The sequence below is a fragment of the Coturnix japonica genome, chromosome Z (genome assembly GCF_001577835.2).
Source record: "Coturnix japonica isolate 7356 chromosome Z, Coturnix japonica 2.1, whole genome shotgun sequence".
Lineage (NCBI taxonomy): Eukaryota > Metazoa > Chordata > Aves > Galliformes > Phasianidae > Coturnix > Coturnix japonica.
Window position 1 is genome coordinate 29,935,000 of NC_029547.1, and position 26,945 is coordinate 29,961,944.

General features: G+C 36.7%; 1 protein-coding gene across 2 annotated transcripts in view; it reads left to right on the top strand.

Moving 5' to 3' along the window:
• The window catches only part of ADAMTSL1 (ADAMTS like 1), a 382,509-nt gene that overhangs the window by 87,489 nt on the left and 268,075 nt on the right, over nt 1-26,945 (top strand). The window lies entirely within an intron of this gene.

Consider the following 26,945-nt stretch of genomic DNA (forward strand, 5'->3'; position numbering starts at 1 on the left):
GCATTATAGCTTTTATTACGTCTATCATGTTCTAATTGTCAAGTTCTATCATATATCTCAGTAATCTGAAAAATGTTTTGTTAAACTTCTATCTCATGGTTCACATGACAACTCCTTATCTACTTGCCATTTTCAGCATGTACTGTTTTCAGTGTAAATCTTTTCCTGCCACAACTGTTTTCAAAACGATTTCCAGTCTGTGCTTTATAAAAGTATTAGTTATTTCTTCCAGAATATATTGCTCTAAGTTGATTAAGGTTTTTATCTTAAAGTTTTATCTCCTTTAAAAACAAACATTTTAAATACATTTGGATGTCTATGGATCATCACAAACAAAAATAGAATGAACCACTGGTATTTTCTACATTCCACAATCCTGAATCTCAGTGTTTAGACTCTAAAGTGTCCTAAAGCTTCTTTATCTATTTCACTTAATGCCTTTTTTACATTGGTTTAAAAATAGAAGCATGATTATCTAAATGTTCCTATATTGTTTTACTTTGCTGTTTCAAAGCCAATCAAGACACCACTGCTCAGAAAATAAAATAAAATTAAAAAAGAAAAAAAAAAAAAAAAGATTGCATTCCAGAGCTTGGAATCCAGATCCCACAGCTGCCAAAAACTGTCCTGTGACCACATCTAGTGCTGGAGCTGATGCAGGACGAAAGGAGGCTGTTTTTAGAAAGTCTGAGCTATTAGTCTTACCCACATTAGGAAAATGAAAAATTGAAAAATAATGAAGCCATTGTTTGTGTAATGATATAGGACACTTTTTGGACTACTACACTGCTTAAGTGGACCTTAAATTTATTCATAACTATTCCCACTACCTATTCTCAACAACTGAAATATTCCATAGCTTCCATCAAATCAAGAAGCTTTCAAGATTCTTGACACTGTAACCACTCTGAAGAATTCAAGTAAATAGTAGCTTATTTTGCAATAATAAACAAGGAGATGCTCTTTGTGTCCACATGACTTATTTCTGCACTTTAGTGCGTATCTTTTGGAATGGTAAATTGTAGCTGTAGCCTAGATAGTTCATGAAGGAAATTAGTTAAGAATACTACACTCAAAATGAGTATAGCTGTAGATTTTAAAACTAGATATTCAACATTAAAATGAACAGTCCTTGTTTTTTATATTATTAGAATATTTTATTTTATCATTTTTATATAATTTAATAATTATACAATAACAATACTGTCTTGAGGTATTCCAAGTTTCTTTCACTAGCTGAAGAAGCTATAATCTTTTAGAAGACTGTGATGATGACGCAAAGAGCTCAAAGAACCTCGTGTATACATTTTGGAAGAAAAATATCTTTATTATTATTATTGTTATTTTTTGGGACAGCTTGTCTCTTTGATGACAAAAAAAATCTACAGCAAATACTTGTTGATTTTCTCTTTTATAAATTGTAAACACGAGTGAGAGAATGTAGTTGAATGGCATTAGCTGCTTTCAAGTTTACTGCTTCTCATGCCTTCATATTTCTGTGTTAGTTTTATATACATATTTCAAGTTCTCATAGCTTGCTTTTTTCATACAGTCGTGCAACACCTATATAGTATATATATGGCATTTCTGGCCGGTTGCTCTTTACTTACATAGATGCGGATACACATACCATTATATGTATATATATATATGTCAATCAAGGTGACAAATTTTAAATTGAGTCTCAGAATTCTAAAGTAATTTTAGCAAACGCGCACGAGTAAGTTTTCTGAAATTGATTGGAGGGACAAGTTAGTGCTCATTCTTTCAGCTCTGTTTTTGCAATACTTATAACTGGACTTATGAAAAATGGCCTGTGATGCCTCAGGAATAAAGACTTTTAAAGAATGGTACTCTTGCTTCCCAGCTGCATAGTGCTTCCTTTTCAGCTGTGCTGAAAAGTTGAGTATCAATGCTGTCAGCAGAAACTACACCTATGTCCCTCCAGGCCTGGTCTGTGTCACCTGGTGTCACTGCCAATAGCAAGGGAATTTTTTATTCCCATTCCCTATTCACATGAACCCAGGCTGCCTTCTAAGAATCAGGGCTGGAGAATCTGACACAGGGAGCTTTGACTATCTAAGGGAGAGGTGGCACATCAGAGGGATTTCAGAATGTTAAAAATACTTAAACTTTTTCCTTTCTGGGTCACTGTAAGCTATGCCAGGGCATTTCTTCCTAGCAAAATTGTACTACTGTAAAATTACTAGCAGGGTTCAGAGTTTAAATTTAGTTTTCTGACTTAAAAGTAAGGCTGTCTGTATGCTTACATATTTGCTATTTGTCATGTATATGTGTTTATCCCGGCCGGTCTTATTAAGTTGTCTCTGGGCTAGTGCGTTGATAAAGGGCTTTGAAAACTCTTGCTCCTTAACAGTGATGAGTAAGACACTGCCAATTTCAGTATCAGCAAGAACCATTGATGGGTGAGTGTATATTTTGTACCAGGGAACAGAAGGCTTGTTTCTCTCTCCCTAGGTCACTAGGTCTGCTTCCTTTTCATTCCTGCTCTCTCTCTCTTTTTGTGAGCTTACAAATCCTATTTTTTATTTTTTTTTTTTGGTGAGTTTACCTTAAGTATCTTAGTTAATAGCTTAGGCAATGTGTTCATCCTCTCATGGTTGCCATAAAGATTACAGTGGTGTTGTTTAAAGGCATGAACATTTAGAAATTACTTTGCACAAGCGTACCTGTAGACAAAGCTTTTGTAATTCCATGTTGAGATAAAGCAGAAAGGATTTGTGAGCCAGACTAAAGCCAATATTGTCATATTGTCAATATTGTCAGAATCAAGTGATGGCTTGATTTGAAATATTTACCATGTTCCTAATACCTATACTTTGAATGTTAATTAATTGCTTGAAAAGCTGTGAGAGGATGACCACAAACTCAGAATAAACCATCATGTATTTCAATGCCACTGAGAACAATGTGCTTTTGATAACTGGTTGCCACATAAGGAACTGTTAAATTACTATGAATGTGTTTAATATGTTGGCATTTTTAATTAGCATTCCATAACTGTCTTATTAAATCCTTATTTGAAAATTACATTCAAGTCAGCTTCAATTTTATTCTTGTATGCATTCCATCATTCTCTTCTCCACTTGTAGCTTTTAAATCAGTAGTGCAGGCCTGAATCCAAATATGTTGGCTGTACTCCATTACGCCTTATAACAAGATGTTTCTCGGTTTGATCATACCAGATTCATTGCAGACTTTTGGGAAAGCAAGCAGCAAGATATTCTTGGTTGAGTCTAAACTGTAGATTTATCCAAAAAAGTACTCTGCAAGATATAGGACAAATGTCTCGCCTTGAAATGCCAATCCACTGTAGTCCTTTTTCTGCTGCATGGAGCTCTTTTGGAGTATGCATTCAAAATATATGTTTTGAATTGTTGCATTTGCATCTTGTACAGCCTTTATGCCTACACTGTCTTATCCACAGGGTATAAGAAGTTATTTATCATACTATAGAGATTACCATTTGAAAAGAAAGCTTATTTTTTGTCTCTGTCACTTTTACCCAATCACCTTCAGTAGTAATGACACTTATTCTGCCTTTATCAAGTGCAACATAGTAAGCAGTGGAGTAGTTTTCTTTTTGTAGTATGAATGTACTGTGATGGCTATTTATTATCTTATGTACTTAGGAGGGAGATGGAAAAGAAACTTCTTTGAAACTTGAAGATTACAAGCATTGGCCAAAAAGGAAGTTCAGGATACTGTCCTTTCAAGAATTTTTCATTATTTTCATTTTTCAATATTTTACTCACTCCTAGGGAAGTTACTTTTATGCAAAGTGAATTTTTGCAATGCTACAATGGATTACAGAAATAAATTTTTATCAGTCTGAGTGCTGGATTCAGTTTTCTTTTATGTATAGCAGTTTCTGGATAAAACCTTGGACCATGAATGTTATTAGGAATTTATGGAGAGTGAAAGGTGAGCTTAATCTGATCTAAGCATCTAGTTCTTGCACTTGCTACTGAAAAGTCTAGATGCTGTACTTTACATCATGAGAGTGCTTACATTTTTCCCATCCTGTGGAAATCCTCATTGTGTTTTTATCTGTTTTAAGTCAAGTTCTCAGTTCATGAGGCTTTTATTCCTCCATGTATTTCTGACCATTTGTGTTATCTATATCAAAGGTAAACACCTTCATTTCCATATGGCTGAAGCAGGTTGTAGAAATATTTCTCAGCATCTTACAGTAAGAAGTCTTGCTTCTGTGCTGAACTAAAATAATCAAACATTAATTTTTAGATATATTACAAAATGGAGATAATAACCTGCAACATACACTAGATATTCAGTATCCCTCTAGAAACTATAGTGGCAAGTGTATTTGTAAACTTGCTCCTGCAAGTGTGAAATGTTTTCATGCACTTTTCTGTCTTTGGTTCTAATGCACAGAGAAGAAAATACGGATGTGATTTAATCCAAAAACAACCCAGTGAGCTTTTTAGTTCTCCATTCCTTTTTCCCTCCATCCCCAAAATCTATGTGTTCTACTGCTTTGTCTTGAGCTCATGAAACCCAGTATCTGAACCAGGACTTGTGTTAATAGAACAGATTATAATAAGTGATTTTTTTAAGAACTAATTTAATACCACTTGTTTTGTTGTGGTTTCAAAGTCCAACAGGATGAGTTAGAGTTCTGCTTTCACGAAAACAATTTAAAGAGGGAAAGAAATAGTGAGAAGGAAGAGCTATGAAGAGAGTAGCGTACCTTAGGCATATATTTGCCTTGTGCACCTTTTCTGTCACCTGAAGTCTGCTAAGCTTAGTGCCTAACACATGCCTTTCTGAACTTCAGATAATAGGGTTGTATTTTAATTTAAATTGCTACTTTTAAAAAGTTAAGAATACCTAATACTTGTGTTAACAAATGCACTTGATTGACCTTTTACATAGCCAAATCTGTATTTTCAACATGAACTGGAAATTCCTATTATTATTTATTGTGTATAGATATTTTGTATCAGTAATCTGTATTCAGTATCTCTGTGTGTGCTTAAGTAAATGTCCATAGGAAAGTACACAAAATAATGTTAGCTAAATTACATCATACTGTATTCTTTGTATCAATCTTGGCATACAGAATTGAAGAAAAATCAATTTAGCAAGCTCTACTGACTTTGCACAATTTAGAGCAGAGGGAAAATTAACCAGAAAAAGCTGCTGACCAGTTAATGCACGTAAAATAAAATCAGGTTTAATCATTATAGTCTGTTTCATGAGTATACAATCAGCTCTATGGTGTTTCATCATTGCTGCAGTTTCAGTTCATTCAGTGTTGTAGATATGAATGATGACATACTATGATGACTTCATGTTCAGGTCTCCTTGGCACCATCTTCTGGGTCTTTCTATGTTTTTTACAGTTATTTTGATGTTATCTCAGCTTTATGAAATGATGAATTTTTGAATTTGATTTGCTTAAAATTTGTTGTGAATAGTGAGTTTAAGACTAGGCTAGCTTCTGTTGTTGAGATCTTTGATTTTTCTATTGTGGAATGTAATCTGTAAGCTATATCAAGGCATACTAAATTACAAAAAATTGCCTTACATAATAAATATGAAATACACATTGGGCTGCAAAGGATCTCAGATGTGCAGAAAATAGTTACATATGCTGAAGACTGTCACTGGATTTCACTTTGTGAATAAGGAATGTTTTTTCTCATTAACAAAGTTAAACCAATGGGGAAGATATGTCATTGCTCTTAATTAGGAGATATGCTGCTGACATCTGAAGCATATTTTCCCAGTACCAAAGGTACGTTTAATTTGATGGCTATGGTTCATTTCTTTTTCCTTTTCCAAACAGAATGTCTCACATGGAGCTGTGATGTAACAGACTTCCATTTAAAGAGATAGAGGCATGTTTTGTTTTGATTTTCAGTTGAAAAACAACAAATGTTAGAGGAGGAATCTTTCTACCTACCTGCTAAGATATGTATGTCTCTTTGAGATATGAACACAAATAAATAAACTGTGTATTATTCATACTTCATCCACTGACTTTATTCTTCATAAAAGTGGTCTTATATTAATTTTACAAAAAGCAGAGTCGCATTTGTGTTTGCTAATGACTAAGCTAATTGTATATATATAATAATTGTTTTGAAGTATTTTTACAGACATAAATTTATATAGCATGATAAATGTGTTTATAATGCTAGACACAAATGTAAGATAAAGACAAGTATTATAATTATCTATTCTTAGTCTGTGTTTTCAGACAAATTTTAAGTGCATTTATCTTTCACCCAGAAGGAAGATAATAGTATGCACTTAGAGGTTACTAGTGTCTCATAGACCAAATTCCAAATTCCAAGGATTTGAAAATCATAACTCTATTACATTAAGCAGAGAATGGGTGTATTGAAACTTACTGTTTTGAATCCCACAATATCTTCTCCACCATTTTTCCTTATAGTTTCCATTCTTAAAAATTTAAATCATTTTCTCTTTCTTTTTTTCCAGTATTGGTATTCCCATAATCTCTCTTTCTACTTTTTCTTCTCTTCCCCTTCTGAGGTTGTTATCTAGTACTGAGCTATAAGTAATGCGGGTCTGTTTTAAGCCAAGTCAGTTTTCCCATATGTTTATTTTCAATCATTTCCATGCAAATTTACTTATTAGTTATTATTTATTTATGTCATATACTTAATCTGTGAAAATTCTACATAGGATCCAATTGAAACTTAGATTATTTGAATATTATCATCTTACAGGCTTCTGTCTTACTGAAGTATCATCCACTTCTCTTCTGAGCAAAGCATCTTCAAATTTAGTGCATGAAGATAATGAAAGAGAAAAATAAATATATGTATAGAATATACAGTCTGTGGCAGGAAACATTATCCTGTACTTAATCTTATAAAATTTTCAAGACTCATCAGATGCCTCTCCTCATAAAGGACATGCCCCAGGCCCTGAATCATCTTTGTGGACCTCCATTGGACTCTACCTAGAAGTTCTCTTTCTTGAATTGGAAAACCAAGAACTGGACACAGTATTCAAGTTGTGGCCTCCCTAGGGCAGAGTTTTAGTGAAAGGTTATTCCAAAGCCTCATTGCTGTGGTAGTTAAAAATACTATTTCCAGTTTTATTTATTTCCGTGAATTTTATATCCAGACTTTCATGACAGTTTTAATGTTTTTCTGATAAGCATTTCTTTACTGATTATAGCATTGATTCTTACATAGAACATTGTCTTTTATCATACATGTTTTTACTACATAAATGCAAAAAACTGTATCAGCTCTTTTCTGAGTTCTTACAGCTCCTTTCTGCATCTGTTCCAATGCAGCTTAATCCTGATTTATACCAGATTTTATACCACTATTTCCAAATCCATGAATGAAAAAAAAAAGATTTTTGTTTTTAAAATTTTCTCTTACTTTCTTAGCTGCATTTAAATATTGTTTCACATCAATTAGATTTTCACTGCATAACTGCTCAATTTGATTTTAGCATTATTTCATATACTATTTCATTGAATTTATTCAAATTATAATATTTATTTGATATAGGCTAAAGAATGTCTTTAGATTATCTTCACAAAGTCTAATGGGAAGAGAACAGTTGTTTTCTCAGTAAGCTACTCGCTATTACAAGTTTTACAACTTCTGGATCTAAATTGTCTAATTTAAAATAGCACTTCCTCTTTCACATTTACTGAGTCATGACTGAAGAACTCCCTGAGCTACTATATCCAGAAATGCCAGTATCCTGATGTTAGTAACTATCCATATCTGGAAATGTAGTCTCCTGTAGTGATGCAAGACCTATTTTTATCAGTTTCTCCAATAATACTGCAGATCTCTGTATCCAAAACAAATTCCTGATCGTCTCTATCTGAAAGCATCTAAGTTGAACTCTTTTTTAAAGAAATTACACCTCTTTTACAGGCTGTTATGACCAAATGACTTTGCAGGCAAACATTTAAAGTAATTTGAGCATATTTTAGTAAAGGAATTCTTCCATAAGATTTATGACAGTGTCCTGAATGTGGGAGAAGGCAGAAGGATGTTGTTTTTACCATCCTTGATTTTTGTTGTCTTTTCAGCACACATACTACTTCTCCACAGCTTTTCTTACCATTACAGGTCTCCAGGATTTGAACCTCTAGCTTTTGGATTTTCTCAATCCCTAGAATCTCTAGAATTTAGGTTTTCTCAAGCCCTTGCACAAGTGCTTATTTCCTAGTTGAATATTCATGATATAGTCTTATATAATACTTTGACTCCTGACTCCCACTTTTATATCAGCACTTTTATTCCTCTCCATACTTTATCTACTATTATGTTGTAATATGACTGTTTCCTTTATTTTCCTATCATAGCTAACTGAATGATATGTATGTCAAATTCTCCATGTCATTAGAGTGCTTAGCTGATGTGGTTGCTCCACAGTGATAGTTATCTAAACTCATCCTGAGCCCCACACTCTTCTGTTTCCTTCCCTTGAGTGGTGTAGGGGAATGGGCAGTGGGGGCTGTGACCAGTCCCTAATGTTTTGTCTCTTCTGCTCATGGTCACTCTGGCCCTGCTCCACATGAGGTGCTGCCCATGGGATGCTGTCCTTCCCAAACTGATCCTACTTGGGCTTCCCAGAGGCTGCAGCTCTCTAAGCACTTCTCCAACATGACTCCATAACACAGGGCCCATCCTTTAGGCAATGCTATTCATAGGTTCCCCATGGACAGCAGCTCCTCCAGCCCTCTTGCCCCACTGCAGGCTGCTCCTCATGGCCTGCAGCTCCAGCCTCAGGTGTCCTTGCAGGGTTATCCATGGGATGTACTTCTCTTAGGCATCATCCACTACTGCACTCTGGGCTCCTCCATGGCTGCATGTGGAAATCTGCTCTGCATGATGTCTGTGTGCTGTTCTTACATAGAACTGCTACTGGAGACCACCCTTGCAGCTGAAATCTTGTCTTACAAACCCAACAAATTCCTAGAGATAGCATCTAATTTGCCTTGTAATGAGGATCAAAATAAAGCAGACAACACTGCAGATCAGTCCAGCATGCAAATCTCTACTCTGGAAATGCTTAGTTCAATGGAAGCAACAGAAAGCAGAAAGATATTATCCTACAGGTTTTTTTCGGTATTAAAGATTACTGAACAGTCAAGCTCTGAGATGAATAATTGTGCTTGAAAAAAGTTTAAAAGTAATATTATAAAAAGGAAAACGATTGTTTCTTTTAAGTTCATGAACTTTATCACAAGACCATTTAAAATCAGGTTTCTGTTTTGAAATGTTAATTCACACTGCTTTTCTTTTAAAATGTAATATTAGTATCCGTGTTTTTCTTGTTGTTTTTGCTTGGTTTTGGTTTTTCGTTTTGTAGGGTTTTGTGTATGTGTCTTTGTTGTTTATATATATAATATATATATATATATATATAAATATCTATTTATATAAATTATGCATTTGCACAGGAATGATGTTTACTGCCTACTCGTTGCTGTTATGCCTTCAGCAAGGTCTCTGAGTGAAAATCTCACTGTAGGAGTCTTTTACTCTGTTCCTGCCTCTTGAGAAATGCAGTGTCACAGCAGACTGTGTGAAATGATATATAGTGTGAATTGCTCCCTGTGCTGCAGAGGAGCTGACTGCTTTGCCGACATATAACTAGATAATAATAGTGATTAATGAAGATAGATGCAGTAAAATATACTGATGTTAATAAAAGCATTTTAAAAATGTGCTATCAAGCTGAGAAATGAATTGTCATAATGTTAAAAGGAAAACAAGAGCAGGGGGGAGGATTTGTGCAATGCTGAGAAGAAGCTGCCTTAAGGAATGATTTTATTTTTTTTTTTTCAAATCACTAGTTTCCAAGAAACAATGGATATTGGACAAGAAGAGACTACCTTAGATTATCTTATCATTTTAGCTCCCACAGCAGGAAATTAAATTCTTTAGTGTTTAATTTGGTATACTGTCAAATGTTTTACTCAGCCTACTTACAAATGGCTTAAAGTGAAGTTCCTTGATATTTCCTGGATTATTCATGAATTTGAAACATAAATAATGGAATTCCAAAAGGTGGTCAATGTCCTGAAGGAATGTCTAGGTAAGAGTTGCACGAGATATACACATGCATACACACACATATATACATGTATATACATACATACATACATACATACATATATATATATATATATATACACACATACATACATACATACATACATATACATATATATATATATATATATACATATATATATATATATATATATGTGTGTGTGTGTGTGTGTGTGTGTGTATATGTATGTATATATATATGTATATCTTGTCCTTTGGCTTCGACTGCTGAACCTTAACTTCTTTCTTTCTCAGTACATGATACAGAATATTTGCTCATAACATATTTTCAAATGTTGCTGCAGGCTTTATATGGAACTCACCCATATATAGTAGCTTAGAATAAATTCATCTACATGTACTAAAAATGATATTTTAACATAGATGGAGGAGCTGAGAGAATTTGCTAAAAAATACAAAGCTCATTAATTTTCAGTTGACCTATCTAATTTTCTAATGAGTTGCCAAGAGTCTGTATTACTATATTAACTTACAGAGTGAAGAAATAAAACAGCCTGCAAGTAGTACTCTCACAAATCTAGCAAGTTTGATGTACTTCTCTTTTTATTATTATTTTTATAATTACAAATAATTTGCAGGTTGTTTTGGGAAAGGTCCTATCCAACTGATGGTGGTACGTAAAATGTAACAATTCAGACTTCAATATATCACAGGACTTTTTTTTAAACCCAGTTCCAGTTAAAAAGAAAGAGTATTGGTAAAGTATGAACAGAACATACTACGTTTAACATTTTACTGCATTATCATTTGAAGTCCTGCTTAAAAATATGTCACTATCTGTGAATACTTACTTGATATAACACTACTTGGTTGTTTTGGTATGTTTCTCTTTAGGCATGTTTCTTGGTATGTTTCTCTTTAGGCATGTTTCTGTCTTGTTATTCACTCTCCTTATGCTGATGATGGGAACAAACAATGAAGAAACAGTCTGTGTTGTAAAGCAGCACTTGATTACTCTGCCTGCTTGCTGCTAGTTCCCTAAGGATATGATATCTCTTTTTTGTGTACAATTGTCTTTGGCCTTGGTCACATATGAGTTTGATGCTTTTTCTGCCACTCACAACTATTTCAGCCACCAGCCTGTTCTGAAAGGATTTCTGATGATGACAGAAGTTGTAAACAGGTTCGACTTCCATCTTAACAGGGCTATTTTATATGATATTTAAGTCTACCTATATCTGAAATGCAAAACTTGTTCCTAAATTTTTAAACAGAGATGCAACAATGATGCAGGGGATTTAACTTGTTTCACAGGTTGCTTGATGAAATATCTTAATATGCATTTTTGAATCTGTTTAAACAAGTGTTTTCTACATTTTGACATTATCTTCTAAACATGGTAAAATGAGTGAAGATTTTTCAGATTACAGATCTCTATTTTGTAATGGGTGTGTTCATTTTCAAAGCTGCATGGTAGTTAATTTCTTCCAGACAAAAAACTTGATATCATGCTTCTATAAAAAATTATGGCACGCATTTGAACAGGTAGCATTCTTGGGTTACCTAAATAGAGATGCACTGCTAAAACAAGACCGAACAGTTCATGATGGCTATTCCTTATTATCTCTTAACTTATTTAATTCTCTAACTACTATCATATTACTGCTATGTCATACCACAGCCCAGATGTCTTTTAACCTTTAGATATTTTACATTTGTGTAAATCAGTGTGTTTTTTTCAGATGCATGTATTTTCTATAGAGTTCATCCATAAGCCTGTATTGTTGTTTTGTTGTTTGTTTGTTTGGTTGGTTGGTTGTTTTCCTCTGGACAGGAAGTAAATGGTCAAGAAAAGACCTTTTGTATGTCTTTGCTATAAAGATTATTGTCATGGACATAGTTTGGTCTAGTTCCCTAATGGGGTAGAGGGACCCACCTATCCACACCCCAGCAAAGGACAGTGGGGGAAGATAAGGGAGATGACCCCAGAGGAGGAAAATAGTGGCAACAAGCTAATGTTGGAAGTAAGGAAACTGTCTCAGATTATGCTAGAAGAGGAATTCAGACAGGAATTTTAGAGGCACATGGATGTATCACTGAGAGATGTAGTAGGTCAGGTTGATGGTCAGTCCTGATGGCTGTGGAAGTCTTTTAGCAACCTAGATGTTTCAGTGATTCTGTGATTCAACAGTTCTTATGCATGAAGTGGTTGGAGCAAAAATTTTTTGAATTCCTGCACAGAGCTCAAAGACAGTCCTTGACTCACACAGCAAAAGATTCAAGGTAAATCAGAAAGAGTGATGCAGTGAGCAGCTAGACACCTCTGGGTCAGACAGAGCTGAAAATAGAACTTTTCTAATTCATAATGAGCCTGATATGTGCTTAGTTCCTATAAATAAACCATAAATACAAGTTCCCAAAGTTTCTCTTTACCTTTTATTTTTCATCTTTCACCATCTTCTCCTACTACTAGAAACTGTTTTAGGCTTACACAAAAGAAACAAATATTCTTATTTGCCATGGTCATGAACTCATTCAAATGCTCTTCTTATCTCTTTCTGAACTACTGCAAAGTGGTTTCTCAAAATGTACACTGACTTCAGTGTTACTTGGGTCAGGTTGTTCGGATGTTTATTAGTATTTTCCAACCTTGCTTCTGCCACAAATCTTAAGAAGTCTTGTTAGTCCAAACAGGTCCCCCAGGTGAAATAGGATACCTCAAGATAATATGAGATAGCAAAAGTGTTGGCAAGCCTACCAGCAGAAATAAATATTGATTTTTGTTCGCCGTGTGACACTTTTAACATAGTGTTGAAAGGCACACACATATTAACAACTATATTTTCCTTTTTACTTTTTTAAATTTAATTCAAAAAGCAAAGCAACATGGATATTTATTTAGTTAGATATCAAATTAAATCATTTTTGAATTACAGTGTACTGGACCTGTATGGTTTTAATTTGTGATTTTTTAACCTCAGTTTATATAAATGAGTAATTGTTATAATAAGAAGACAGATCTTGGATTCTTCAGTCCAGCCTTGACTTTCATTTTTGGTAGAAGTGAGTTTGAGCAAACTTATGAAACCAAAATAAAATTGTCCTCCTGAAGGCCTTTCTGAATTTTATGTGCTGCAAAAAGAATTTTTAGTTTTCAGTGACACATCCCTGTTTTATTTCTGTAATTTTATTCTCCCATTGACTTCAGTGCAACACAGCTGAAATTTAACTGTAAAGCAAAGAATTTTAGATTAAAAGGATAATTAGCATGAAGAGTTCCCAACAAAGAAGCATTATCCTGTTACTTAACAAAAGCTAATGAAAGTTATAAAGTACTTAAACACATACAGCGGCTCCAAAAGTTTGTGAGAAGAGCCCCAAAGAGAATGAATAGAGTGCAAATCTGTTTGTTAAGTCTTAGAGTTCTTGGCTGTGGTAACCTCCTGTAGGGCAAAAATCTCTGCATCTGTTAACTCTGAAAATATTATACATATTTAATCTCATCTTTAGGAATACTGTGAATTATGCATCATTCCAACATCTTAATCAGAATATACTTTGTTTTTTATTAGCTGCAGGGTAATTGGTATTTCTATCTACAGTTTGATATGATTTACCTGCAGGGAGCAAGTGTAAGCTTTTGAAAACCATAGAACATGCAAGCTGAACAATAAGTAAAAGTGCTTACAAGTTGCTAGATGTGAAACTATTTTAAACTGATTGTTAGATTAAAAGAAAGTTTATTTATTCATAACTTGCCTACAAAAAGTTGTACTTTGATTTAGAGTCTGAAACAAGTTGAGACATACTGAAAAAGACTCTTGTGCACTTAGCACTCTCCTCTTCCTATTTCTTTCTTTTTAAAAAAAAAAAAATATATATATATTTTCATTTCCATTCTTGTGTAGGTGATTTGCGACATGTTTTGAAAACAGATGGGTGTAGAGCTGGGGTAATGGGATACTTAAGATGAAGAACAGAGTTTTATCTTCATTTTCTGTTATTTAAAGGAACTATTATTTCTACTTACAGTTGTATAGAATGATGCAAGATCATGCCGTTTCTTCCTTCTTCTTGGTCAAACCTTTCATTCCCATAAACAGGAGTGTGCTATTTGGAGTTTTGATCCCAGAAAATGCTGGAGACCAACAAGTCTTAACAAGTCTTCCCTCTGTCACAAAAGTACAATGTAGAAGGGTTCTTCTGCATCTGGGAGAAGAAATTTCTTTTTGTAGGACAGATCAAAATGGAAAATATCACATCAACTTTGCAAAAGAAACTGCCTTGATTTAGCTGTGTTAGCTTGAAAAATAGCTGTCTGCAGAAGGATTATTCTAATTAAAGATTTAATATATTGCTACAAGTTGTGCTCTGTTAAAAGGAAAGGATGTATTTTAGGACATTTTTCTTTTTCCTCCACTTTTTCTCTCCATTGTCTATTACTGATATTTTCACTAGAGTCTGAGCCACTGAATATTCACTTTTCACTATTCCTCACGTTTCAGATGTATCCATAGAGGTTTACATAAAACAACACTTTTTCCGATGCAGAGATTCTATACAATTAGTTTCATGGCTGCCTTTTTAAAGGAACAGAAGAACCAAGTTGGAGAATGTTTGTCATATAACCTTTTTTTCTTTTCAGATATGCATATACTTCCTATAAGTGATATCTTTCCAGACAACAGATAATAATCTGTAACTATATTGCTAAACTGATTTCTACCTGAGAAGACTTACAGAAATGCTATCATCTATCTAATGTTATGGCTTTTTTGCTTTGTTTTGATTTGATTTGGTTTTGTTCAGTTATTTTTGTTTTGGATTTGGCTTTTGTTTCTTTCTTTTTTCTTTTTTGCATTCCTTTATTTTACTCACATTTCTCCCTTCTACCAACATAATGCAAAAATTCCTGCAGCTACAGTTTCTTCAATCTTCAGTTTTGGGTCAACAAAACCATTTGGAAAGCCAAATAATCTTCTTATAGGGAGATGGTCCCAATATTTAGTGGGAAAGAATAACTCATTCTTCAGTCTAAGACCTTAAAGCTTTTGAGAAATTGTCTGGACATAAAGAATTTTTTTAGAACTCTTAAAAAACACTTCAGATGAGTACTTTTCCATCCAGAATGAAGAAAAAAACCCTTAGATTACAGCTATTATTCCTTTGGACACATTGATGATATCACAAAATAATTAAACATTACTTCTAACATACAGCTGTTTTAAACAATTTAAATCAAAGAATAACTCTTACAGAAATTTAATGTAATAGCTTTATGAAAAGTTGCACCGTTTTGATTCCCAAGTCAAACAACTGGAAATCAAAATGGATTATTTCAAGTTATCCTGACAATGATCTTTGAATTCAAATTTGATTCCAACTAAAACCATATATCAAGTCTATTTTAAAAATTGAATTTAAGTTTTTTAATTTAAAAATTAAATTTTATTGTAATTCTGGTGTGTTGGAAGTAAAACATCTTTCATGTGTGGATAGTCTGTGTCTTTTACCACAATATGTGTAGAGCTACCATGAATACAAAAAGACAGGAAAATAATCTAAACTCATAATTTGCTTAGCATCAGGTCACTAAACCACGTTTGAATTGTAACATATGAAACAGTTAAGATATGTTCAGGCATGATAAGTTTGACTTTGGACTGAGGAAAAGGATAAAGAGCAACTGCTCCCCCATCTCATTTCTATGCTGAGCTGTGTGAGTTACAGCACTCATTCACATATATAACTTTATTTATGTTACAAATATTCATAATTTATTTTGTCTTGTTTTCTGCACATCTTTAAGTTTTCTTTGTTATGGGTGTTTCAGATGTTTTTCTCAAGCATTTGAGAAAAGGCTTCCATATTTAAATTCTTCTATGTGCCTAAGTTAGAGGATGGGGGAAGGGACTATTTCACTATATGGTTATCAGAAGGTATAGAAATTGCACTGTCAGAAGAAGGAAAACCTTGATGCTGTGTGAGCACTTCTCAATAGATGTAATGTTGATGTGTTATCAGAACTAGTTTTGCCTCAAATATAAAGCACAATACCATAATGGCTGCTGTGAAGAAATACAATTCCATCCCAGTCACATCTAATACTGTGTAGAAATGTCTCTCTGTATTGGTATATTCAGTATTTCATTAAAATGCTCACAGGTTATGCAGGTAATGCACCTGCAGGTTAAAAATCATAAAATTACACACTATCATGTTTGCCCCAGCAATGGAGAAAAAGAGATCATGGATTCTTAACTGCATTTGGAGAAATCCGAACCAATTCCACTCATTCCATTCAAGACTCAGCTGATGTGCTCTTGGCATATTCTAGTTATGGTACCTATGTTCTGTACATCCAAATTCATATTCAGCTTTAGAAAGATTTTCTTCTGCTTCCTACCTGAAGATCTCTTATCAAACAGTGGAGTGATATTGAGCATGACCATGTATCAGTGTCCAGTCTTCTGTATATCATAGTTCTCAAATTTTCTGTGTTACAGGAAGTAGCTGTGTAGAGAAAATGAAATAGCAGTATCCTACTTAATTAACTATTGTTTACCTAAAAGAAATTCCATAAAGGTTGTTCCCAGGTTTGTTTTTGTCTGCAAAACAACAGATATTGGGAAACATCTAGCTTTAAGTGTGCTATTCATGTTTAGCTGTGAGATTTGGGGATTAGGCATCAGATTTACTTAAATCAGTATGTTTTGTATGACCGTATTCTAAAACACTGCTGTATATTCAGGTTGTGATAAAAACCTCAGAAATATGAGTGGAATCATCAGCCAGAGGAATTCATAAATCTGAAAGTGGATTTTACTTGTACTGAAGTTCTGTAAAACAACTCAAGAAACAGATTGACTCACCTTGAGCTCAGCACTGGGGCAACAGGCCAAAACTGCTTAGCACCTGAGGCAAGCAGTCATCTTTTAATAACCTCTTATGTTGTCTCACAGATAGAACAGAGATTATTAAATTAAACTGAAACATAATTAAACAATTTGGGATTGTTTAATGTCTACCTCTCCTAGAGAACATTTTATCAGTAGATTGCAAGGGGATATGAGAACAGTTAGAGTTTCTTCTTAATTTTATGACTTCATTTTAATCCATTTACAATTTAATTTTGGAATATGTTATTGAGTAATGGATCCCAAAATCTCTAAAGCCAACTTTAGTCGCAGTCGCTGTGTCTACACTTTGAAGCCTTTTGAAGTAGCTTCAGATTGGACAAATCTAGTGGATAAGTCGAAACTTGGCTGTGAGCTGCAAGTTTTTTTCCTTCAAACCACTGATTCCTCCCTTGAGTTGCCGAGGGCATTGTCAGTCCAATCTGTAAATACTTCAAAGGCTACAAACAGCAGACAATGTGGCTAGGGCTAAAAGCTGAAACAGACGGTTTGAGGGAACCAAAGGATCATGGGACCTTCCAGTGCTTTTCAGTGCATTTTCAAGTAGATTAGAAGTGATATTAAAATAAATGGGAAGTGTTATTCCTTTTCTTTCCCCTTCCCCCTTCCCTCCCCCCTTCTTTTTCCCACTAACATAAGGTATAAGGCTGAAGATAGCAGAAAATTAAACAGTAAATGTAATCATAAATTCATTAAGGTTGAAAAGACTTCTAGGATCATCTAGTCCAACTGAAAGGCTGTGTTTGATCACCTGCAGGTCGTACCACTACTACCTTTCAAAGGCAAGGCACTTAGTATTCCATTAGCATTAGTCAGCTTTACATTAAACCTTTCTTTCTGCTCAATATGTGATTCCCTACATACTACTTCAACTTATTGTGGCATCATAAGCAGATTACTACCAAACCGAAAACAATACAGTATACATTATAAGATACACCATGATCATTATACAGAAGAGAGGGTGTGCAAAGGAGACTTTTCTCTGTTTTCCATATAGGCAACTAAACAGCTTGTCCTTTGGTAGTGGTGCCTGAAATTCATATTTATATGTCACTCCTGTTCTGAGCAAACGTAGCAGAGGGCTTTCTTCTTGAATAACCTGGAAATGCAGAAGAAAAGATAATCTTGTTGGTTTAAAAATAACATTGTTTAAATAACATTGTTTCCCAAATACAAAATGCCAAATGTTTCTGGACTTGTGTTTTCATTCAGTCCTCTCTTTTATTGTCAAGGTCTGCACATAACTATAACGGAAATGTTGATTTTGCTGGCACTTCCAGCTTCAACTATTTTATTAGTCCAAGAATGGACAATGGATAAGTTGTCACCTATTTCGCTTTTCTGAATTAAGAAATAGCTAAATTAGCAAGTGTGGTTCCTATGTACTAATATTCCTTGCATTGAGATATTCAAGGAAAAGTAACAAAAAATACCGAGAAGACAGTATTGGATAGATGATGAGAGGAGAACTATACCTGTCGATAACAAACGAATAATAAATAGAGTTTGAACTGCCGTTACCTAGTAGTCTAGAGGAACAGCTGAATTTGATGTCTCTGCATTTCACTTTGTTACAACCCTACAGATACAGACAGCATAAAGATGCCTAACCAAAGTATTCCAAGTTTTTCCTACAGGAAAAGACCCAGTTAACAGGATAGGTCATATTCAGCCCTCATACACCTCCAAGGAACTCAGCAAGACAGAAAAAATACTAGAAATGAAAATGCAGCAATGAAAACAGAGAATAAGCAGGCCCCCTTTTGGAATGGGATTGAATTGCCTGCAGACCAGCACTTCTTCAGGTTGTCTATTATTTGAGAAATGTGAAAATGGGGTTGGCTGCATGTATCAAATCTGTATGTTCTTTTCTGCACTAAATGGGCACATCTGCTTTCACTGAGCCTTATTTTAAATGAGGATATGCAGGTATTTGTTGATATGGCTGCTACTTTAAAAAGCACTGAACAAGTTAAGTAATGTTTAACTTTCTGCCTTTGTGATGATTCATTTTTACTTCTGCTGATTCATGTTAGGAGAGAAAACAACAACAACAACAAACAGGGAAAAAATATTTTATCCTATTGGCCTGGTGCTAATAGCTGAACTGGAAGCATCAGCCCTCTGCTGATATGGAATACTGATATCTTCTTCCTCATATAGCCCTTAAATTTTACTGAAGCAAAAGCTGTAAAGACCAGTTTTTGTTAAAAGTGTAATTCCTAGAATAATTAAGTTAAAAATATTGTTAAGCTCTCCACTCAAGAGTCCTATTATTTACAGCTGTCTGATTAGAAGAATATTTTAGCGAGTGTTACAAGTATTATGGGAGAGTTCCATCAATGACAGATGACTCTGAGGGTTAATAAATAATGACTATAGTTGAACACAAATCTTAAATAACAGAACTAGAAAAGTCTAGTCTGTTTTAGTTTCCTTATTTGGTCCTGTGGTTCTTTGCCTTCCTGACAAACTGTCTGCTATTCTTAATGCATTAGGTGCCTGGCTTTGCATCAGACAGCTATGGTATGAGTTGCTTTTGTGGCTGATGTTTTATTTCTAGGCAGATATTCAGATGACTGACAGTTTCTGAATACCAGAGAGAGGAATGCTTCCATTTTGACCACTCCATACTGTTCACGCTGTTCCTTTCTTTTGCTTTTAGAGGTCTATCATTAACACTGCTAATAGTGGTGTTTTTCAACAGATAAACCTGAACAGGTGGCAAAGATCAAATCAATAAAACATTATTTTCTTAAATATTTTTTCTCTTTAGAAATAGCCTAATGTCACAAGGTCTGTTTTTTGTACAAGTACATACTATATGTTGTGAGAAGAAAATAGTGTCTCTACCATACATTTCAAAATTGAAAACAGTGGTCACCAGTTCTGTGCAACAGCTAAGGAGTTATCTCAAACAGGGTTATAGGATAATTTTAAGGATTACCTTATTAATGACACACATCTTGATAGATGAATTAAATCTATGCTAATTGTGGTATTAAAAATGTAAATCACAGAGGAACAAGTTAATATGTTTTTGGTTTTTTTTCAGGTGATACTTCAGTAGTACTTGTAAAGCTGAAGAACTGCATTGTACAAGCATTTTTTGAGCATGCAGTTTAAGTAGTTCATTTTATACTATGCCCCTACAGCAAGATCAGAAGAAACAGTCATGTGTCATTTAACTGAATTCCTGGGGGGTGAGGAGAGAGAAAAAATGTTGAAGGATATTACCTCACCTGTCAGGGCACCTTTTCTACCAAATGCGTTCAACTAAGTCATGTCTGGCTGTTCACTGTGAGAAAGGAGTAATCAACATTTCTAATTGCTTATCTTTATTCCTGAACTTAGCTGACCTGACATTGTTGACAGCTCAGATAAACTCAGCAATGGTCTCAAGCTTGAAACAAACAAACAAAAAAACAAGCTGGCACCAAATTCTCAGTTAGAAGGCACAATTGGCATGAATATGCAGTAACTGTCTTCAGTCTGTGGGGAGAAAACAGGCAAGATGAGTACTTGTGCCTCATGTATCTGACTTTTTCTCTTCTTTCACTCTGTCTCTCTCACTCAGCCTCCGATGCAGACTGTCAACCTATCACAAAAGAAATATAAATCAGAAACTTAAAAAAATCCATTCTTATAGATACACATTTATCAGCACTCATGTCCTGATGAACTTTTCTCAAAGCCTAGATTAACATGATACTGTTATTATTCATTTGTAGAACTTGGAGAAAGCCTTAGTGATGGTTGGCTAAGCTGAGTTTTAGCACTTCAGGGATAAGGAGAAGTCTGTAGAAACAAGTGTATAATTTCCCAGAGGGATTCACCCTGAGCAGAACAGGTGAATCTATTGCCACCTGTCTTTCCTCTTCCAGTCCAGCTTGGTTAGAAAGTTCCCATTGTTGCCCAAGGCTCTGAAGAAACCTCCTCAAGTGTATCTGCTGGATGAATGTGAGGAATAATAATCATTAGCTTACAGGCTTTTATCTGTAGACCTCAGAACAACTCTGGGAGGAAAACATAGTCTGCATAATTTTCAGCTTTTTAGAACATACCATTTCAGTCACTGTTCAATGTGTTCTATTTAAATCCTCCCTCAAAAGAATACTCCCTAATTTTTAGCTAACCTATAGAATACTTTTATGTTTTAGTTCTAGAGACTAAATCAGTACAAGCTGGAATAAGTTAAATGGCTAATACCAAGAAAATTTCTTGTGTTTTCTTTGAGAACATTTGCTTCATTTTCTTATTGCATTTTATCTGCTAGGTCTTGTCAAGTGTAATTGTCTTACATGTGTAGTGATTTCTTCATGACAAAGAAAAACAAAATAAAATGAAAGAGATTTGACATAAATACGTTTGCAGCTAATACACATCACTTTCTGAGCATTAGCCACATCAACATATGCCTCTGACAGGTAAGCCCCTGAAGCCATCTGGAAAGAAATTCTTCAGTTTCTCCTGTTGCAGCTTACATAATTAATCCAGACACACAGCAGCACTGTGTTGGCTTCATACTGCTTTGACAGTGCAGCAAACCATGAGGTGTTTCTCTAGAAGCAAGTATTTTTGCTCTTCACTTTCTCCGTCTTTTCTCTCCTCCTTGTCTGTGTCTTCAGGAAGAGTAAAACTTGAAGAACTGTGTGAATATTTTTTCCTTCTCTCCTCTCATTAGATCTGTCCCTTGTTATGGTCAGGACAGAGATTCTGACTAATAGATTTTTCTCATGAGTGAGATTGTATATGTGTGCGTGAGAAATGCCTCAACTGCATTCCCCATCTATCAACAGTTCCCTTGATTTGTGGCTGCATCACTGTTTTATGCAGAGCTGAAAGCACTGGAAGTTTAGACATCATCTGTCACAGTGGTGATATGCTGCAATGGGGAATATAATTCATATGGTGTTGCATCCTGCTTTGTTACTAGGTTTCACTTCTAATGCTGTAAGAATTCATTAGAATATTCCCTTATTGCTAATGGAGACTCACAACTAGAGGTTACGATAATTTTTTACAGGCCCCCTGATCAGGAGGAGGAGGTTGATGAGGCCTTCCATAAGCAACTGGAAGTAGCGGCATGCTCCCAGGCACTGGTACTTATGGGGGATTTAAATTATCCAGATATGTGCTGGACGACCAACATGGCCAGGCATGCGCAGTCCAGACAATTCTTGCAGTGCATTGAAGATAACTTCCTGATGCAGGTGGTCGAGGAACTGACGCGGGGTGGGGTGTTGCTGGACCTTATTCTCACCAACAAGGAAGGACTTGTTAAGAAAGTAAAAGTCGGGGGCAGCTTGGGATGTAGCGACCATGAGATGGTGGAGTTCGAGATCCTGAGTGGAGGAAGCAAAGCAAAAAGTAGGATTGCTACCCTGGACTTTAGGAGAGCCAACTTTGATCTCCTTCGGGACCTACTTGGGGCTATCCCATGGGCCAGGGTGCTAGAAGGCAAGGGGGCTTGTGAGAGCTGGTTAGTGTTTAAACAGCTCTTCTTCCAAGCTCAGGATTGGTGTGTCCCAGTGACTAAGAAATCAGGCAAAGGTGCAAGGAGACCTGTGTGGATGAGTAAGGAGCTCATGTGCAAACTCCGCAGAAAGAAGGAAATACATGATCTGTGGAAAAAGGGTCTGACCTCTTGGGAACAATATAAGAATCTAGTAAGGAACTGCAGAGATGTGACCAGGAAGGCTAAAGCCCACCCGGAGTTGAATCTAGCTAAGGAGATAAAGGATAATAAAAAAGGCTTTTTAAAATATGTTAATAGCAAAAGGAAGGCTACTGAGATTGTGGGCCCCATACTAAGTGAGGGAGGCGTTCTGGAAACGGGGGATGCTGAGAAGGCGGAAATACTGAATGCCTTCCTATCTTCTGTCTTTAGTGAAAGGGCTCTCCCTCAGGAATCCCAGACCCTGGAGGTTGATGAGAGAGTGTGGGGAATGGGAGATTTCCCTTTAGCCAGGGAAGAGGTGGTCTGTGAGTGCCTAGGAAACATTAAGGTCCACAAATCCATGGGACCTGATGGGGTGCATCCGCAGGTGCTGAGAGAGCTGGCGGAGGTCGTTGCTGAGCCGCTCTCTGTAATCTTTCAGAAGTCTTGGAGAACTGGAGAGGTGCCTGAAGACTGGGGGATGGCCAGTGTCACTCCAGTCTTCAAAAAGGGCAAGAAGGAAGACCCAGGTAATTATAGGCCAGCCAGCCTCACGTCTGTCCCAGGGAAGGTGATGGAACATCTTGTGCTGGATGCCATCTCCAGACAACTGGGAGATAAGGAGGTTATCAGGAGTACTCAGCATGGGTTCACCAAGGGGAGGTCGTGCTCCACCAACCTGGTGGCCTTTTATGAAGATGTCACTAGCTGGGTGGACAGGGGGAGGGCGGTAGATGTATCTACCTGATTTTCAGTACAGGCTTTGATACTGTCCCCCATGACATTCCTTATTACAAAGCTGAAGAAGTATGGCGATAGATGAGTGGATGGTGGAAGGTGGGTACGATGAGGAATCTGGCCTGACTGGCCAGAGTGCAGAGGCGTTGTCGCGCGGTGCGGATGTCTGGCCTGGAGGCCTGTATAAGCTAGCGGCGTCCCCCAGGGGTCTGTACTGGACGTCCAGTCTTGTTCAACATCTTCATCAACGGACGCTTGATTCGAGGAGATAATGGGACCACCCTCAAGCAAGTTTGTGATTGACACCCGAAGTTAGGGAGGATTGGTGACAGGCTGTATAGAAACGTCATGTGCTGCCATTCATTCGAGACCTGACAGGCTGCGAGAGGTGGGCAGTAAGAAACTGGAGAAGGCCTTAACAAAAGGCAAGCTTAGAGTCTTGCACCGGAGGTAGAGAAATAAATTGCATGCACCAAGTACAGGGCTGGAGGAAGATCTGTGTGGAGTAGGAGCTCTGCTGAGAGGGACCTGGGGCGACTGTGGACGGACAGGTGTCCATTGAGGCCAGCAGTGCTGCCCTTGTAGCCAAAAAGGCCCTAATGGCATTCTGAGGAGCGCATTAAAATAAGGGCCGTGGTCAAGTAGGTTGAGGGGAGGTGATCCTCCCCCTCTATTCTGCCCTGGTGAGGCCTCATCTGGAATACTGTGTCCAGTTCTGGGCTCCCCAGTACAAAAAAGACAGGGATCTCTTGGAAAGCGTCCAGCAGAGGGACACTAAGATGGTGAAGGGCCTGGAGCATCTCCCCTTTGAGGAGAGACTTGGGGAACTGGGTGTGTTTAGCCTTGAGAAAAGAAGGCTGAGAGGGGACTTGATCCAGGTTTATAAATACCTGAGGTTTGGGAGCCATAGTGGTGAGGCTGGTCTCTCTTCAGTAGTGCGTGGGGACAGGACTAGGGGTAATGGGATGAAACTGCAGCATAGGAAGTTCCGCACAAATGTGCAGAAGAACTTCTTTACAGTGAGGGTGACGGAGCACTGGAACAGGCTGCCCAGGGAGGTGGTGGAGTCTCCTTCTCTGGAGATATTCAAGACCTGCCTGAACGCCTACCTGCACGATGTGGTGTAGGGAGCCTGCTTTGGCACGGAGGTTGGACTCGATGATCTCTAGAGGTCCCTTCCAACCCCTACAATTCTGTGATTCTGTGATTCTGCTGGAAGTAACATAGGCTACTTTTAAGTCAAGAAGTAAGATTTGCACATACAATGATTATTTTGAGGATACAACATACAGTATGATTGCTGAATGATGAAAAGAATTTTAATTTTTATCAAAGATGATGGGAACAGAAGTGTAGTCAGAGTGACATCTGGCCCAGCTATTTAGAATGTGCAGTTCTGATAAATGTGTAAAGCTTTCAGGGAATCCACCAATTTTTAGTGCCAGCTCTCTCCAGATATCCATACTAACACTTGGCTGCCTTGAAGTTTCCACTGCTGTTGTAACATTCATACTATCTGCTGCTGTCTATGTTTACAGAAGATGGAAAAGAAGGTTGGGCAACTCTGTTTTTGTTGCTTTCACTTTATACGATGTTTGAATGGGAACTTAGTACTGAAATGTGTATAGCTGTCTTCCCTTCTAAGCACCAGGTGTAGTCTTTTGTCCCAATTTGGAGTAGGACTGGTCTCAAAATGCACTATGAAACTTGTGTAAGTTTCCATTAGTCATTTTAATAACTTCAGATTTAATTTAGATCAATGAAAGGAATTTAGAATAGAATCCTTCCCCTGCTGCTGTTAGGCAATTGGCAGAATAAGATGTTATTGTAGCATGTCTCTCCTCCTGTCTTGGCACTTTACACACTTGATTAATGGATTGCCTGCATGATCTTTTAGCTACTTTCATTAAGCAGTCTCGTAAGAGAGAGAGAATTAACATCTTACTGCTTACTTTTCTATTCTGCCACTGTTCAGTTTTTATCATTCTCCTTCTAAACAGCTCATTGGAATTTGATTTTTGTTTTCTCTGGATGTTCTTGCTGTGTTATTGCCACTCTTGTCAAGATGCTTCACAACAGCCAGTCATTAGGAAAAACCTACAGCTTATGGTGACAGGAACACAAATAAAGCAAGATGTTCATTTGTTTAGATACCCAATATTTTTATGATCTTCACCAAGGGAATTCAGCACTTGAAAAACAGTGCAGCAGTCTTCCCAAAATTCCTTCTGAGTTCTCTGATGGAGGAAATGGGATTATCTGGATTTCCGCTTTCGTACAGACTTTCTGCTCCAGGAACAGGACCTCATAGTTAGATCTCTAGATCATGCTTGCAGTCAAACTAGGCAGGATAGATAGTCCAGAATTCATGAGCTCAATGTAGGTCATTAGTCAAGCGCTTTGTAGAATGAAATGTCCTACGGAAAGCCTGTGAGTAAGAGCTAAGGGGCAGCCTAACACAGGCAACACTGTTGTGGCCCTGCGCTATGGGCCATCTGATCAGGAGAAGGAAGTGAATGAGGCTTTCCACAAATAGCTGGAAGTATCGTTTTTATCCCTGGCACTGATTCTTACAGGAGACTTCAACCACCCTGATACTTGTTGAATAAGCAACATGGCCAAGCACACAAGGTCCAGGAGGTTTCAGCAATACACTGATGGTTACTTTCTGATGCAGGTGGTAGAGAAGAGGCTATCTATTTGACCTTGTTTTTACTAACAGGAAGGTCTGATTGGGGATGCAATGGTTGGGAGCAGCTTGGGAAGTACTAAGCAGTATTGCTACCTTGAACTTCAGGATAGCTGACTTCAACCTCTTCAAAGATCTACTTGGAGGTATCCCTTAGGCTAGAGCATTAGAAGGTAAGGGGCCCCAAGAGAGCTGGTTGACAGTTGAAGACCATTCAAAATTGGAGTAACGTGGGTCTGTTCAGCCTGGGAGAAAGATCTCCTTCTATGGAGTTATTCAAGACCCGTATCTGGATGTCCACCTATGTAACCTACTGTAGGGTACCTGCTATAGCAGGGGGGTCAGACTCTGATCTCTTCGGGTTCCTTCCAACTCCTGTGATTCTGTGGTTCAGAGATAGGCCTCCATGTCAAGCACCCTACAGCCCTGTTCACAGAGTGGTTATTTGGCAAAGTTCTAACCAATTGGTGCCTGTGCCTCTTCACAGCATATTAGCTATTGTGATTTACCTGAGCACCTCAGAGAATAAGGAGCCATTTCATATTTCTGCATGGAAACAAACTCAGAATTGCATGATTTTCTTCCCAAGTAGCAGTGAAGCAAAGAGTTAGGAAAACTCTTTAAAGAAACTGGTATACAAAGTATGAAAGAAAAAGAGATCTATGAAAAAGTTAAGAGATGTTCTACAGAAAGATGATCTACAGAAAGCTTCCTACCCCAAATTTTCTTCTGTTCTACTTGTTCTCTCTCACCTCACAACATCATCTTTTCTTCTTTTTTCTGTCAAAAATATGGGGATCAACTTTCCTCACCATAAACTCTAGTTTGCCTCTGTCAGATCACTCCCCTCAATGAATTCATAGAGT